This window comes from Nycticebus coucang, chromosome 9 (genome assembly GCF_027406575.1).
Source record: "Nycticebus coucang isolate mNycCou1 chromosome 9, mNycCou1.pri, whole genome shotgun sequence".
In the NCBI taxonomy this organism is placed as follows: domain Eukaryota; kingdom Metazoa; phylum Chordata; class Mammalia; order Primates; family Lorisidae; genus Nycticebus; species Nycticebus coucang.
In genome coordinates, this window is record NC_069788.1 from 52,287,930 (window position 1) to 52,303,320 (window position 15,391).

Consider the following 15,391-nt stretch of genomic DNA (forward strand, 5'->3'; position numbering starts at 1 on the left):
TAATTCAATTTTTCAGATTGTTTTGGCACTGATATTATCAAATTGATTGGCTTCTCTTTTCTTTTTTTAGTTAATAGATATTTATTCCTTTAGTTGAACAATCTGTACACAAAATTAAAGTGTATGGAATGTATAGTATAAGATATTTTCTCTTTTGAGTAGAAAGTGATTTAGGTCTTAGGTCTCAAAAAGTTGTCAGAGCCTGCTATGAGTATTTTCTAGAAATTAATTAGCTGAGCCTTTTTTTTTTTTTCCCCTGGGGCTGGGTTTTAACCTGCCACTTCCAAGCATATGGGATCAGTGCCCTACTCTGTTGAGCCACAGGTGCCACCTAATTAACTGAGCCTTTGAAACCTCTAGAGAACATAGGTGAAAACTAGTTCAGAGAAACCAATTGAAATTTGAAATCAAACTATTAAATTATCAAACTAAAAATATGGACAAAATGGAGCAATTTCTCTTCTGTATTTCCTTCACACTCAAATATACCCTAGGGAACATTACCTTAGTCTACTAGCAGACATAAAACATAAATGCAACACAATGTGGTAGGATGTTTAAAGTGAAGGTGAGCATACAATGGCCTAATTTTGTGAAATGCTATGGATTTTTAGGGTGGTTTGAACAGAGATGAGAAAAATAATTGTAGACGTGCAAGTTTAGATGAGAGACCATTAACTTAAATTGACACAACTATGACTTTTCCCTGGAGCCTTAAGGATGTCCTTGTATGCACCCATCTTGCCTCATCTGATGGCTGCTGCCAGACCTGATTGGTTTTCTTATTAAAAAATTATCAAGGTTACTGCTATTTTCTATTTGTTAAATCAATAATATAGAAGTCTATGGTTGATTTTATCCTACAAATTAGCAAAAATTTATTCCCAAATGAGTTATTCTTTATTGACACAATGATAATATATTATAATTTATTTAAAACTATGTTCCAGGTTGCTCTGGTTTGAATATTTGTCCCCTCCAAAGCACATGCTCAAATTTAATTCTCAATGTTGTAGTATTGAGAGAGGACTTCAAGAGGTAATTGGATAATGAGGGCAGAGTCCTCATGAATGGATCAATCCATTGTTGATTAATGAATTAATGGGTTAAACTGGCAGTGGGATTGGTAGCTTATATAAGAAGAGGAAGAGAGACTAAACTCATTCCTTTCCCTTCCACCCATGTGATATTCTGCACCATTTGGAGACACCAGTAGCACCACCTCCCTCAAATGGGACTTCTTGGTCTCCACAACTGTAAGAAATAAATTTCTTTTCTTTACAAATTACTCAGTTCCAGGAATTCTGTTATAAGCAATAGAAAACAGACTAAAAATATGCAATTATTTGTCTAATGTAAATTTTAAAAGAATGTAGATGTTAATTGACTGATCTACTCACATCACTGGTCTCAAGTATAAATACATGTTAGTTGCAAATGTGAGAAGGGATACTGACTGTAAACTTTCATTAAAAAACTCATTAACCTGACAGAGGCTCCCGTCCAGTAGGAGAGTTAAAGGACAAAAATTCAGCAAGTAACCTGGTGGATTTGAGCTGCACTAAGGGAGAAGGTTGAAGAATGCACTGTCAACTCCGCTGAGGCGAGCTGCGACCACAAGGATACAAACAAAAGGGGAACCACAGAGTTGTTCTGTTCTGTTCTGTCAGTAACATTAATCAGAGGCGAGACTGGACCTGAGTGAAAACCCCCCAACCTTCATTAAGCACCCGAGGTTTTCAGGCCTCACCTCCTCCTGCTAGAGAGAGGCAGAGCGCAGCAGCCTGGCAGACTTCCTTGTGATTCAGGCAGGTGCAAACTCCTAGAGTACCGATTCACTACAGGCAACTGGGTCAGCCAACTGCAGGGCTATCAGTGACTGGGTGTGACGGTGGGAAAGGAGGCAGCAACCTTCCTAGACTGATCTATTGGCTGGGTGGCTTCTCCTGACTCCACACAGCACTGGAGCAAGCCACACCACAGTAGTCACCAGACCCCTGTGATCCAGTTCCCAGAGACCTCTTAAACTCTATCACCCGAGACAGGTGCAGACTGAGACAATTGATTTGGACTTTTTGAACTGAACCAATTGCCTGAGGACAAATCAGGTGGTGCCCTGGGTGCACGGTGGTAGGAAGGTTTGATTTTTCTTTTCCAATTGTTTGCCGGTGGGGGGTGGGGTGACTTAATTGCTGATATTTCTCCACAGCTGAGACTTCAATCCAGAGTATCTGTTTCACTAGGGTGGAACAGAAACCAGCTGAAAACAAGACAGAACCACTTAGCCCCACCACACCAGACAGGGCCCCAGTTTCTCAGGCCACAACACTGTACAGACCCTCGACAAAGCCCCAGGGGAAAAAATCAAAGGGAGTAAAACAACCATGGGGAGGAATCAGTGGAAAAACTCTGGAAACATGAATAACTAGAATAGATCAGCCCCCCCAAGGAAAGATATGGCAGATGTAATTGAAGATCCTATTCATAAACAACTGGCTGAGATGTCAGAAATCAAATTCAGAATTTGGATTGCAGACAAGATTAACAAAGTGGAATTAGGAATTCAAGGAGAAATTCAAAACTTGTCTCAAGAATTTAACGAATTTAAAGACAAAACCACCAAAGACAGACACACTGAAGCAAGAATTTGCAGACACACTGAATAACAGACACACTGAAGCAAGAATTTGCAGCCCTCAAAGATATGAAAAATACAGTAGAATCCCTCAGCAACAGAATGGAGCAAGCAGAAGAAAGGATTTCTGACATTCAAGATAAAGCCTTTGAATGCTCCCAAACTCTCAAAGAGGAAGAGAAATGGAGAGCAAAAATGGATCATTCTCTCCGAGAGCTATGGGATAATACGAAGAAGGTGAATATCCGAATCATTGGAGTTCCAGAAACAGATGAAGTGGCCTCGCTGGGCACAGAGGTCCTTCTGCATGAAATTATGAAAGAGAATTTTCCAGACATGCCTAGAGATTCTGAAATTCAGATAGCGGACAGCTTCAGAACCCTAGCACGACTCAACCCCAATAAGACATCCCCCAGGCATATCATAATTAACTTCACTAAAGTTAATATGAAGGAGAAAATCCTCAAAGCTGCCAGGAGAAAGAAAACCATTACCTTCAAAGGCAAGAATATTAGAATGACTGCAGATCTCTCTGCTGAAACTTTTCAAGCCAGAAGAGGGTGGTCACCGACTTTTAATCTCCTAAAGCAAAATAACTTTCAGCCCCGGATCTTGTATCCAGCTAAACTGAGTTTCATTTATGATGGAGAAATTAAATACTTTAATGACATTCATATGTTGAAGAAATTTGCCATAACCAAACCAGCTCTTCAGGATATTCTCAGACCTATCCTCCATAATGACAAACCCAATCCTATACCACAGAAGTAAACTCACTCAGAAACTTCGGATCAAACTCCAATTTCCACACTGGCGAAAGGATTAAAAATGCCCACTGGACTTTTGAAAAACTCTATACCCAAAACTTCACCAGACTTATCAATATTCTCCATTAATGTGAACTGCTTAAACTGTCCTCTAAAGAGGCATAGGTTAGCTGACTGGATACAAAAACTCAGGCCAGATATATGTTGCATACAAGAGTCACATCTTAACTTAAAAGACAAATACAGACTCAGGGTGAAAGGATGGTCATCCATATTTCAGGCAAATGGTAATCAGAAAAAAGCAGGTGTTGCAATTTTATTTGCAGATACAATAGGCTTTAAACCAACAAAAGTAAGGAAGGACAAGAATGGTCGCTTCATATTTGTTAAGGGTAGTACTAAATATGATGAGATCTTAATTATTAATATCTACACAACCAACCAGAATGCACCTCAATTTATAAGAGAAACTCTAATAGACATGAGCAACTTGATTTCCTCCAGCTCCATAATAGTTGGAGATTTCAACACTCCTTTGGCAGTGTTGGATCGATCCTCCAACAAGAAGCTGAGCAAAGAAATCTTAGATTTAAAGCTAACCATCCAACATTTGGATTTAGCAGACATCTACAGAACATTTCATCCCAACAAAACTGAATACACATACTTCTCATCAGCCCATGGAACGTACTCCAAAATCGATCACATCTTAGGTCACAAGTCTAACCTCAGTAAATTTAAAGGAGTAGAAATTATTCCATGTATCTTCTCGGACCACCATGGAATAAAACTTGAGCTGAGTAACAACAGGAATCTGCATACTCATACAAAAACATGGAAGTTAAATAACCTTATGCTGAATGATAGCTGGGTCAGAGATGAGATTAAGAAAGAAATCGCCAATTTTTTGGAACAAAACAACAATGAAGACATGAACTATCAGAACCTCTGGGACACCACAAAGGCAGTTCTAAGAGGGAAATTTATAGCACTGCAAGCCTTCCTCAAGAGAACGGAAAGAGAGGAAGTTAATGGGACATCTCAAGCAACTGGAAAAGGAAGAACATTCCAACCCCAAACCCAGTAGAAGAAAAGAAATAACCAAAATTAGGGCAGAATTAAATGAAATTGAAAACAAAAGAATAATACAACAGATCAATAAATCAAAAAGCTGGTTTTTCGAAAAGGTTAATAAAATAGATAAACCTTTGGCCAACCTAATCAGGAAAAAAAGAGTAAAATCTCTAATCTCATCAATCAGAAACAACAAAGACGAAATAACAACAGACTCCTCAGAAATACAAAAAATCCTTAATGAATATTACAAGAAACTGTATTCTCAGAAATATGAAAATCTGAAGGAAATTGACAGATACTTCGAAGCACGTCCCCTTCCAAGACTTAGCCAGAATCAAGTGGAAATGTTGAACAGGCCCATATCAAGTTCTGAAATAGCATCAACCATACAAAACCTCCCTAAAAAGAAAAGCCTCGGACCAGATGGTTTCACGTCAGAATTCTACCAAACCTTTAAAGAGGAATTAGTACCTATGTTACTCAACCTGTTCCAAAAGGTAGAAAAAGAAGGAAGACTACCCAACACGTTCTATGAAGCAAACATCACCCTGATCCCCAAACCAGGAAAAGACCCAACAAGAAAAGAAAATTATAGACCAATATCACTAATGAATATAGATGCAAAAATATTCAACAAGATCCTAACAAACAGAATACAGCAACACATCAAACAAATTATACATCATGACCAAGTTGGTTTTATCCCAGGGTCTCAAGGCTGGTTCAATTGACTTAAATCTATAAGTATAATTCAGCACATAAACAAATTAAAAAACAAAGACCATATGATTCTCTCAATTGATGCAGAAAAAGCTTTTGATAATATCCAGCATCCCTTCATGATCAGAACACTTAAGAAAATCGGTATAGAAGGGACATTTCTTAAACTGATAGAGACCATCTACAGCAAACCCACAGCCAATATCATATTGAATGGAGTTAAATTGGAATCATTTCCACTCAGATCAGGAACCAGACAAGGCTGCCCATTGTCTCCATTGCTTTTTAACATTGTAATGGAAGTTTTAGGCACTGCAATTAGGGAAGAAAAGGCGATCAAGGGTATCCATGTAGGGTCAGAAGAGATCACATTTTTGCTCTTCACAGATGATATGATAGTATATCTGGAAAACACTAGGGACTCTACTACAAAACTCTTAGAAGTGATCAAGGAATACAGCAGCGTCTCAGGTTACAAAATCAACATTCATAAATCGGTAGCCTTTATATATACCAACAATAGTCAAGTTGAAAAAACAGTTAAGGACTGTATCCCATTCACAGTAGTGCCAAAGAAGACGAGCTATTTGGGAATTTATTTAACAAAGGACGTGAAAGGTCTCTATAAAGAGAACTATGAAACTCTAAGAAAAGAAATAGCTGAAAATATTAACAAATGGAAAAACATACCATGCTCATGCCTGGGAAGAATCAACATTGTTAAAATGTCCATACTACCCAAAGCAATATATAATTTCAATGCAATTCCTATTAAAGCTCCACTGTCATACTTTAAAGATCTTGAAAAAATAATACTTTGTTTTATATGGAATCAGAAAAAACCTCGAATAGCCAAGACATTACTCAGAAATAAAAACAAAGCAGGAGGAATTATGTGACCAGACCTCAGACTATACTACAAATCAATAGTGATCAAAACAGCATGGTACTGGCACAAAAACAGAGAAGTAGATGTCTGGAACAGAATAGAGAACCAAGAGATGAATCCAGCTACTTACCATTATTTAATCTTTGACAAGCCAATTAAAAACATTCAGTGAGGAAAAGATTCCCTATTTAACAAATGGTGCTGGGTGAACTGGCTGGCAACCTGTAGAAGACTGAAACTGGATCCACACCTTTCACCATTAACTAAGATAGACTCTCCCTGGATTAAAGATTTAAACTTAAGACATGAAACTATAAAAATAGAGGAGAGTACAGGGAAAACCCTTGAAGAAATCGGTCTGGGCGAGTATTTTATGAGGAGGACCCCCTGTGTAATTGAAGCAGCTTCAAAAATTCACTATGGGTCTTGATCAAACTAAAAAGCTTCTGCACAGCCAACAACACAGTATGTAAAGCAGGCAAACAGCCCTCAGAATGGGAGAGGATATTTGCAGGTTATGTCTCCGACAAAGGTTTAATAATCAGAATCCACAGAGAACTCAAACGCATTAGCAAGAAAAGAACAAGGGATCCCATCGCAGCCTGGGCAAGGGATTTGAAGAGAAAATTCTCTGAAGAAGACAGGCGCGCAGCCTTCAGACATATGAAAAAATGCGTATCATCTTTAATCATCAGAGAAATGCAAATCAAAACTACTTTGAGATACCATCTAACTCCAGTGAGACTAGCCTATATCACAAAATCCCAAGACCAGAGATGTTGGCACGGATGTGGAGAAAAGGGAACACTTTCGCACTGCTGGTGGGAATGCAAATTAGTACATTCCTTTTGGAAAGAGATATGGAGAACACTTAGAGATCTAAAAATAGATCTGCCATTCAACCCTGTAATCCCTCTACTGGGCATATACCTAGAAGACCAAAAATCACATCATAACAAAGATATTTGTACCAGAATGTTTATTGCAGCCCAATTCATAATTGCTAAGTCATGGAAAAAGCCCAAGTGCCCATCAATCCAGGAAAGGATTAATAAATTGTGGTATATGTACACCATGGAATATTATGCAGCCTTAAGGAAAGATGGAGACTTTACCTCTTTCATGTTTACATGGATGGAGCTGGAACATATTCTTCTTAGTAAAGTATCTCAAGAATGGAAGAAAAAGTACCCAATGTACTCAGCCCTACTATGAAACTAATTTAGGGTTTTCACATGAAAGCTATAACCCAGTTACAACCTAAGAATAGGGGGAAGGGGGAAAGGGAGGGGGCGGGGAGGTGGGTAGAGGGAAGGGATTGGTGGGATTAACACCAGCGGTGCATCTGACAAGGGTATATGTGAAACTTGGTAAATGGTCTGTGAAGCTAGTGAATGATGCCCCATGATTATATCAATGTACACAGCTATGATTTAATAAAAAAAAAAAGAAAAAAGAAATTAAAAAAAAAAAACTCATTAACCTGGGGGAGGGGAAAGGGATTGGGTAAATTCCCACCCAACAGGTATATTGAACATTTCGTAGGTGAAGGGCACAAGTACAACCTGGTCTTTAACCTTATAAAAGCAAACTATGTAACCTACTGGTATGTACCCCTATATTAATCTGAAATTAAAAAAAACTCACTAATTTATAAAATAATGCTCCCACACAAACGTGAAACTATTAAGGGAAGCACAATATTTGCATTATATATAGTATTCAAGAGAGAAAATTTATTCTTTTTGTTGTCTCTTTAATATTGTAATTGAAAGTGAATTATGCAAATTAATCAAAAGACACACTAGTTCCTGGAATCTGCACAATCTGAGTGTGATTGCCTTGTTTTTCTTTTAAGTCTTGATGAACAGGCACTCCACAACTTGGAGATATTGCTTCCTACCGAAAGGATTTCTGAAGGGTATCATGTTTTTTGAGATGATTCCCCCAGGGAGTCGTCCATTCTCCCTTGGCTGGCGTGCCCAGGGTCAGGCTTGGATTCATTCAGTAGCCTTCCTGTCTTTGGCCTCAGATTTTCCGAGTGACCTCAGCTCGGCTTTGTGTGAGCTCTGAGCCCAGATGAGGTCTGAAAATGTGATTACAGATACCATTCCACGGGCAGCAGGCAAAATTTCGTGAGCCGTGGTCTGCATTGGTTTATCCCAGTGGTCCTCCCCAAGTTATAAAACAATGGACTTCAGAAACTGAGCATGCATTATTCCTCATCAGTAGGCTTAGCCTTCTGCATAACCTGTTTGTCCTGACGACCTGTTTCCTCCACTGCTTGGTTCCCATGAAGACCTCCAGGACTTGGCTTGTAGCCACCTTTGTTGAATCTTTCCTCTCTGGGTCATTTCTACTGCAGGGTCAATGTCAAATAGCGCCTTTGCAGAAAGCCAGAGTTGCTTGTTGCATTGGGCAGGACCGAACCTCCAGGTCCAGGCTGGGCTGCAGTTACTTGTTGCTGGGAATCTCGCTGCAGTGCAATCATCGCGAAGTTCCACTTAGGTTTAAGAGGTTCGGCGGAAGGAGAGGCAGGCGCCTGTAGTTCTAACTACTTGGGAGGCTGAGTCAGGAGGATCGCTTGAACCCAGGAGTTTGAGGTTGCTGTGAGCAAGGCTAATGCCACTGCATTCTGGTCAACAGAGTGAGACTCTGTCTTATAAAACAAAAACAAACAACCCCCCCCAACAAAAATAACTGCGCATTAAACTATGATGAATGTCATGTAGTTAAACACTATGCTTGCATCTTTAAAAGAGAATAAATAACTCTTTTCTGTTTTGATATGGAAAGATTACAAAAATAAGTTCCAGGTAAAGAAAAATTAAGAGACAGAAGAAATATGGATAGAATGCTACTGTCTGTGAAGAAAAAATAGTTGTATAACTTTGCTTATGCATTTAAAATTTCTGAAATGATAAACAAGATATTAAAAACAATGGAAACAGTTTGGGGGGGGAGCAAAGACTGTTTAGAAATATTGGGCTCACAGAAAGATTGGCTTTAACGGCCTCTGGAATGGTGACGAGAACCACATTTCCAGAACACATTAATACCAAGATCACTTCTCTTACTTGTAATCTCTTGACGATTTGAGAAAGGAGGTTGGTTGGTTTCAGGGCTATTTTGGAAAGACAATTTATAAGTGACCTTTGTTTTGCGGTCATTCTGGAAATCTGAGGCAACAGGTAGGTAGGAAGACTCCCTAATGGTGATCAAGTCTGGTCCTAGTGGCTCCTGGCATAAGAAACCTGGGAGACTGGAGGACAATTGACAATCAGATCTGTTGGGAATATCTTTCCGGCACCAATGTGCATGGATTCAATAGGAGTAGTAGTAGTAATTCATCATGTCACACACGGTCCATACTACCTACCAGACATGTCGAGAGCAGTAAATATTTCCATAGATTCCCAGGCCGTTAGCCCAAATTTCAACAGTTTAAGTGTCCTATTTCAGGTCTACGAATACGGCTTAAAAATCAATGTTCTTTCTTTTCTTTTGGTTTTGTTTTAAGAGAGAGGTTTTAATTATTTTTATTAAGGATGGAAAGTAGTAAAGAAAGTATTTTTTTCCCCTTGTGTGACAACGGAAAATTATCTTTACATACATAGTATTTTCGAAGGGGGGGAGGAGAGAACGTTTTCTGTTGAGAACAATTGTAATGAAGGGAATCGTTACTTGCTGCCAGGTGGCCGGTTAGCTCAGTTGGTTAGAGCGTGGTGCTAATAACGCCAAGGTCGCGGGTTCGATCCCCGTACGGGCCATGTTTTTGCATTTTTACAACAGTGTACAATGCTTCGCGAAATTATGTTGTGCAGAGTTCCAAATCCATCGCCCTCTTTGTTTCTTAACCCACACACAAGCCAACTCTCCTCCCAAGTTCCCAAACATTTCACATTTCCCGTTTCCTCTAAGAGTTATACCCATGGGGCAGAAGGTCGAAGACTGGGACCCCTGCATAATGGAGAAAAAAAAGTGAAAAAAGTTTTTGACTTTTTTTAAAGAAAGTTTATTTGATTTCAAATCGTCTTTTTAAAATAGTCCCGAAATCAATCTCCTCTCTCAAGTTGCCAAGAGATAAAAGGTAAAAGGAGAAATTCTTGAAAGTTTGTTCTTTTAGATGTCTCTGAAGACCCTTTCAGATTTAGCTGACAGCTGATTGCCCAAAGAGAGAGCTATCACTACTCTGATAGTGGATAGATGGACTAAGACATACCAGGAAAAGGAAAAAATAAAAGAGCAGAGTTTGTGTTCCTTGTGACAGACGAATATGAATTCAAGTCCCAAAGTATTAAACATGACAAAAGACCAATTTTAATGTCAAAGACCTAGAATCCAATAAAATTAGAATCGTTATAAATAGCTATCTACTGAAAAACACATTAACCACATTTATGAAGTAAAAATTATAGGATACAAGGAGATTTTAAAAAGCAGTGATAATAGAGATTTGAAACTGTGGCTCAAGGAGTAGGGCGCTGGCCCCATATACCGGGGGTGGTGGATTCAAGCTCGGCCCCGGCCAAAACTGAAAAAAACAAACAAACAAAAAAAAAAAACCGATACTCTCAGTATAAGATAGATTAAATGAAACAAAATAAGTAAGGATATAGAAAAACTTAAAGCATATAATCAAAAGGTAGATCTTATGGATGTATATATATATAATTTATAATCTGGTGTAGATAATACACCTTCTTAACTGCACAGGAAACATTGAGAGAAATTGATGATACAGTCTATCACAAAAAGAACATCGTTGAGTTCCTCAAAGTAGAATATGGGCTTGCTTTATAACACCCTTTAACACTCAGCCTGGATCTTGAGGAGTGTTCTGCTCATCCAATTCCTGATTTGCTATGTATAGGGAAAGTGTAAGAGAGTTTAGGTGGAGAGTCAGGACGAGAAAAAGGAGAGGAGAGATAAATACCTAAAGCGGGAGCGGAGCTAACTTAAGCGAGGGCAGTGGGAATACTCCTTAACTTTTCTAGAAGAGAAGGGGTCGACTTTAGAAACTAATATCCGACCCGAGCCTGGCCACTCCTTACGCGTGCTGGGGTCTCTACAGAGCCCCGTGGGTCCCCACTCCTCTCTCAGAGCCCAGCTCCTCTCGGCTAAAAAGAGGGAAGCCCTAAGGTCTCGTGGGGTGCTGCAGCCGGGTGGGCTGCGCCGAGGCTCCCTAGCCAGAGTGTGGGATGGGGAGTGCAGGGCTGCGCGCTAGCGAAGTGAAGCCGCGCGACTGACAAGTTAGAGGGAGTGGTAGGGAGGCCGCAGCTCCCAGCCGAAGACTGTAGTAGTGAGGCTAGGTGAGGCGCGGGGTTCCCCTGTCATGACCCCGGAGGCCGTGGCCGCCAGCGGGGAGGCGGGCGGTGGCACAGCACTGGGGAAGAGTGCAGACAGCGGGGTGTCGAGCCCGGAGCTAGCAGAGAAACTGGGGAGCCTCCCTCCCGCAGGAGCCTAGCTTTCCTCCGCCATCCCCACTCCGCGCGCGTCCTGCTCGCCTTCTCAGCCGACTGCTGCAGGAGTGACTGGCCCGCGGTGCTGGGGCCAGCTAAGCGGCGCGGGAGGAGGAACTGCCCCACACGGGGCGGGCAGCCAGTGAGGCAGCGCAGAGCAGTGGGCGGCGGAGCGTACAAAGATACCAACGCCGGCGATCTCAGGTCGCAGGGCTGCCAGCCTCACTGCGCTCTGCGCCGCCAGCCCCAGGCGCCGTGTGTTTTATACACAGTGCATTAGAGTTCAGCTCAGCGCCAAGCAGCCTTCGACGCGATGTTCCGCCGGAGCTTTAACCATTTTGTAATTACACTCGCAGGGGCTCCACACGTGCGGGGTTTTTGCTCGCCAGCCTCTTCGTCGAGTCTTTCACAGCAATTTTCTGAGGGACTAATTACATGTCCCAGAGACGTCACTACCACTACCCTTTTTCGATTTAGCTGAAACATGTTGCCCAGACAGCCAAGATGGGGAGGCAGGTAAGGTTCTAGGGGTATCCCACATCCGCCCCCAGAACAATTTAACCAGGGTTTCCTCGAGGTTTTGAGGTCTGCGTCAGCCTGGGGGGCGCCCTCGGGCTGAACGGTGGGAGGCTCGTAAGGTGACTGACACAAGGGCCCATCATTTGGCCAATTAGGCGAAGGCAGAGAGGGTTATTATCCGGGAGGTCGCTTTCTTTTTGTTTCCTCTGCTGCGAGCATATGGAGGTAAATCTAGATCTGTCCCTGTGGCTCAAAAGAAGAGCAGGGGCTCAGGAGACCGAGGGTAGGGCAGGACTCCGCCTTGCCTAGGGCTTGACCCAGTAGGCGGCTGCTGACCCGAGAACAGGCAAATCCTTTTAGAGACCCATAGTACAAAGCTCACCTTAAGGGTGTTGTAAAATTGAGGGGACTGTCAGGGTGGGCCGGGTGGATGTGGAGATGCAGGGAGGCCGCAAGGCTGCTGCGGATTGCAGGTGAGAAGCCTGGTGGAAGACTGAACGTCTCGGTCCTCGAAGCCGCGGGAGAAGGCAGGCTGCCATCTTCCTTCACTTTTACCGCCATCCTAGTCCCTAGAAAAAGGGAAATGCGTTTTCGTGAGAGTATTGGCATAGAGAAAAACGATTTCTGGCTACCAACTTTTTTGAGTAAGCCCTTTACTCCTAGGAGGTATATTAAGAATGGAACTGTGGCTCCGGCCTAAGGACGAAGGATTCCTTGAGCTTAGAAGTTACCCCAGTCTCTAAAAGTAGAAAGAGTGGCTGGGCGTTGTGGCGGGTGCCAGTAGTCCAGCTACTCCGGAGGCTGAGGCAAGATGTTTGAGGTCGTCTCTACCTGAGCATCTGCTTGAGCCCAGAGGTTTGAGGTAGTTTCTACTAAAAATAGAAAAATTAGCCAGGCTTGTGGTGGGCACCTGTCCGGCTACTCGAGAGGCTGAGTAAAGATTGCTTGAGCCCAGTTGTTTGAAGTTGCAGTGAATTATGAGTGAGACTATTCTCTGACAGAAAAGAAAAAAAAAAAAGGCAAAATAGGGCCATTTACTTCTACGCTGCTATCTGTGGCAACTTTATTAATTGCTAGAGGAGGTGGCAGGACTAGGACGTTATTTCTGCTAATGATGTAAAATAAAGAGTTCCTCTGCAATTTTGATTTTTCTGTAGTTAAGAAAAAGGGTTGAGGGCTGGGCACATGCCCCACAATCACCTTTAAAATATGTTTGAGAAATTGTTCATTTGGTTCTTTTCATATAATTATTCTAACCAAAGCCATCTTTACTTTGATTGTAATAGTGGTTACACGTATCTATAAGTATGTCAAATACATAAAACTGTACACTTAATATGGGTGTGTTTTACTGTATGGAAACCATCCCATAATGAAGTTGCTTTAAAAATTAAAAAAAAATCAGAATCTTGCACAAACTGTTCCAGTTTCTGCTTTTTGAACATAACAAGATATCATCAGCATCTATAAAACACAGAATAAAAACTAATTATTGTGTTTGGGAGAGTGGAGACATTAATAATTGTTAACACATATTCATACACTATTTTAAGTTTTTAGGCAAAAAGTGTTTTGTTTGTCCCCTCTGTAGGAGAGCTTTATGAGTGTCATCATCCTTCCTGCTTTCCCGTTTCACAAAGCCTCTTGCTTGTATATGCTCCCTCCTTCGATGATTACAAACAGAACATCTCAGGTTTAACTTCTGTTGAACATGCCAATTTGGTGGAAAATAAGCTCTGATTCTGTCAAGTGTACAATATTGAAAATGCTATCTGATAGATCTCCAAATACTAATAAAATAGTGATTCCAAGTTACTCTGTTATATGATGAAGGAAAATTGCAGTATGATGTGTAAACATGCTAACTATTTTGTAAAAAATAGAGAAAACAAGAATTTGTATACATATTTTCTGGTGTAAGGAAAATTGGAAAGAATACCTAAATAACTACACATAGAGTTTACCCATGGATGTTAGAAATTATTTTGGGGGCTTGGCATCTGTAGCTCAGTGACTAGGGTGCTAGCCACATACAAAGGAGCTGGAGGGTTTGAACCCAGCCAGCCCGGGCCTGCCAAACAACAATAATTACAACCAAAAAATAGCCGGGCATTGTGGTGGGAGACTGTAGTCCGAGCTATTTGGAAGGCCGAGGCAAGGGAATCGCTTAAACCCAAGAGTTTGAGGTTGCTGTGAGCTGTGATGGCACAGTGCTCTACAGAGGGAGACACAGTGAGACTCCGTCTCAAAAAAAAAAAAAAAAAGAAAGAAAGAGAAAAAAATGATTTGGAGGTGGATGAGGTATAAGAAGAGACTTCTTACTGTATCTCTATTTTTGTATTTTCTAACTTTGAAATGTGAATCTATTTCATGCTCCCCAATTAAACTTTAATTAAGCATTTAAAAATAATGCCTTAGTCTATCATGAGTTCCAGGAACATGATTAAAAAGAAAAACAGATGTCTTCAACATGTTGATTCAGTCTTCAGAAGGTTTAAATGAAAGTTTTCTTCCTGTTGATGTTAATGAAAAATTTTCATATGTTGTTTAAAAAATCTTGTTTTGTTTTTTACCAATCTGGTGACAACCCAACTGGAGAAGTCGTAGTAAGTGTGGATGGTTTTTACATTTTTTTTTCTCAGATGGAAACAATCCATATAAGTCCGTTTTTTCTGCATAATGGGGATAAATCAAAAACCTAAGCCATTAGTACAGCCATCAGAAATATCTGTTGAAATCATCGTCTCAGTTCAGATCCTCTAAATTACCCATTGAGAGTTACTGCAGATATTGTTCCAAACCTTAGGATGAGCCTGAGAGACCATGAAATATGCCCAGGCCAAACAGGGTTGAAACCCAGCATCTTGATGGCATTAGTACTGTGCTCTGAACAGCAAAGCTAACTGACCATAGCAAGTGGTGCCTTTTCTTTTTCTTTTAAAAACTTATGCCAAAACGATTTTTCAAAAGTTTTTTTTTCTAGAACAAAACAGGAAACTGACTCTTCTTTTACTTTAGCAAGATATCGAGTTATATCTGCTATGGCAAGTGGAGCTAACTTTTTATTATTTTATATTTTGGAATCTCTCTTGGTTGCCCAGGATGGATGCAATTCTGCCATGGTAGCTCACTCTAGCCTCAAATTCCTGAGTTCACATGATCCTCCCGAGTAGGGACTCCCGGCGCTCGCCACCACGCCCTGCTAATTTTTAATTTTTTTGTAGGTATAGCAGTGCTCAGACTGGTCTCAAACGTCTGTCCTCAAAGCCACATGCCAACCGTGGCATCCCAAAATGCTGGGATCACAGACATGAGTCACAAC

At 40.9% G+C, this 15,391-nt stretch overlaps 1 non-coding gene across 1 annotated transcript; it reads left to right on the plus strand.

Moving 5' to 3' along the window:
- The first annotated feature begins 9,784 nt into the window (after window positions 1-9,784).
- TRNAI-AAU (transfer RNA isoleucine (anticodon AAU)) lies at window positions 9,785-9,858 on the plus strand. Its single transcript has one exon. It is a non-coding gene; the product is annotated as a tRNA-Ile (tRNA).
- The last annotated feature ends 5,533 nt before the right edge of the window (window positions 9,859-15,391 follow it).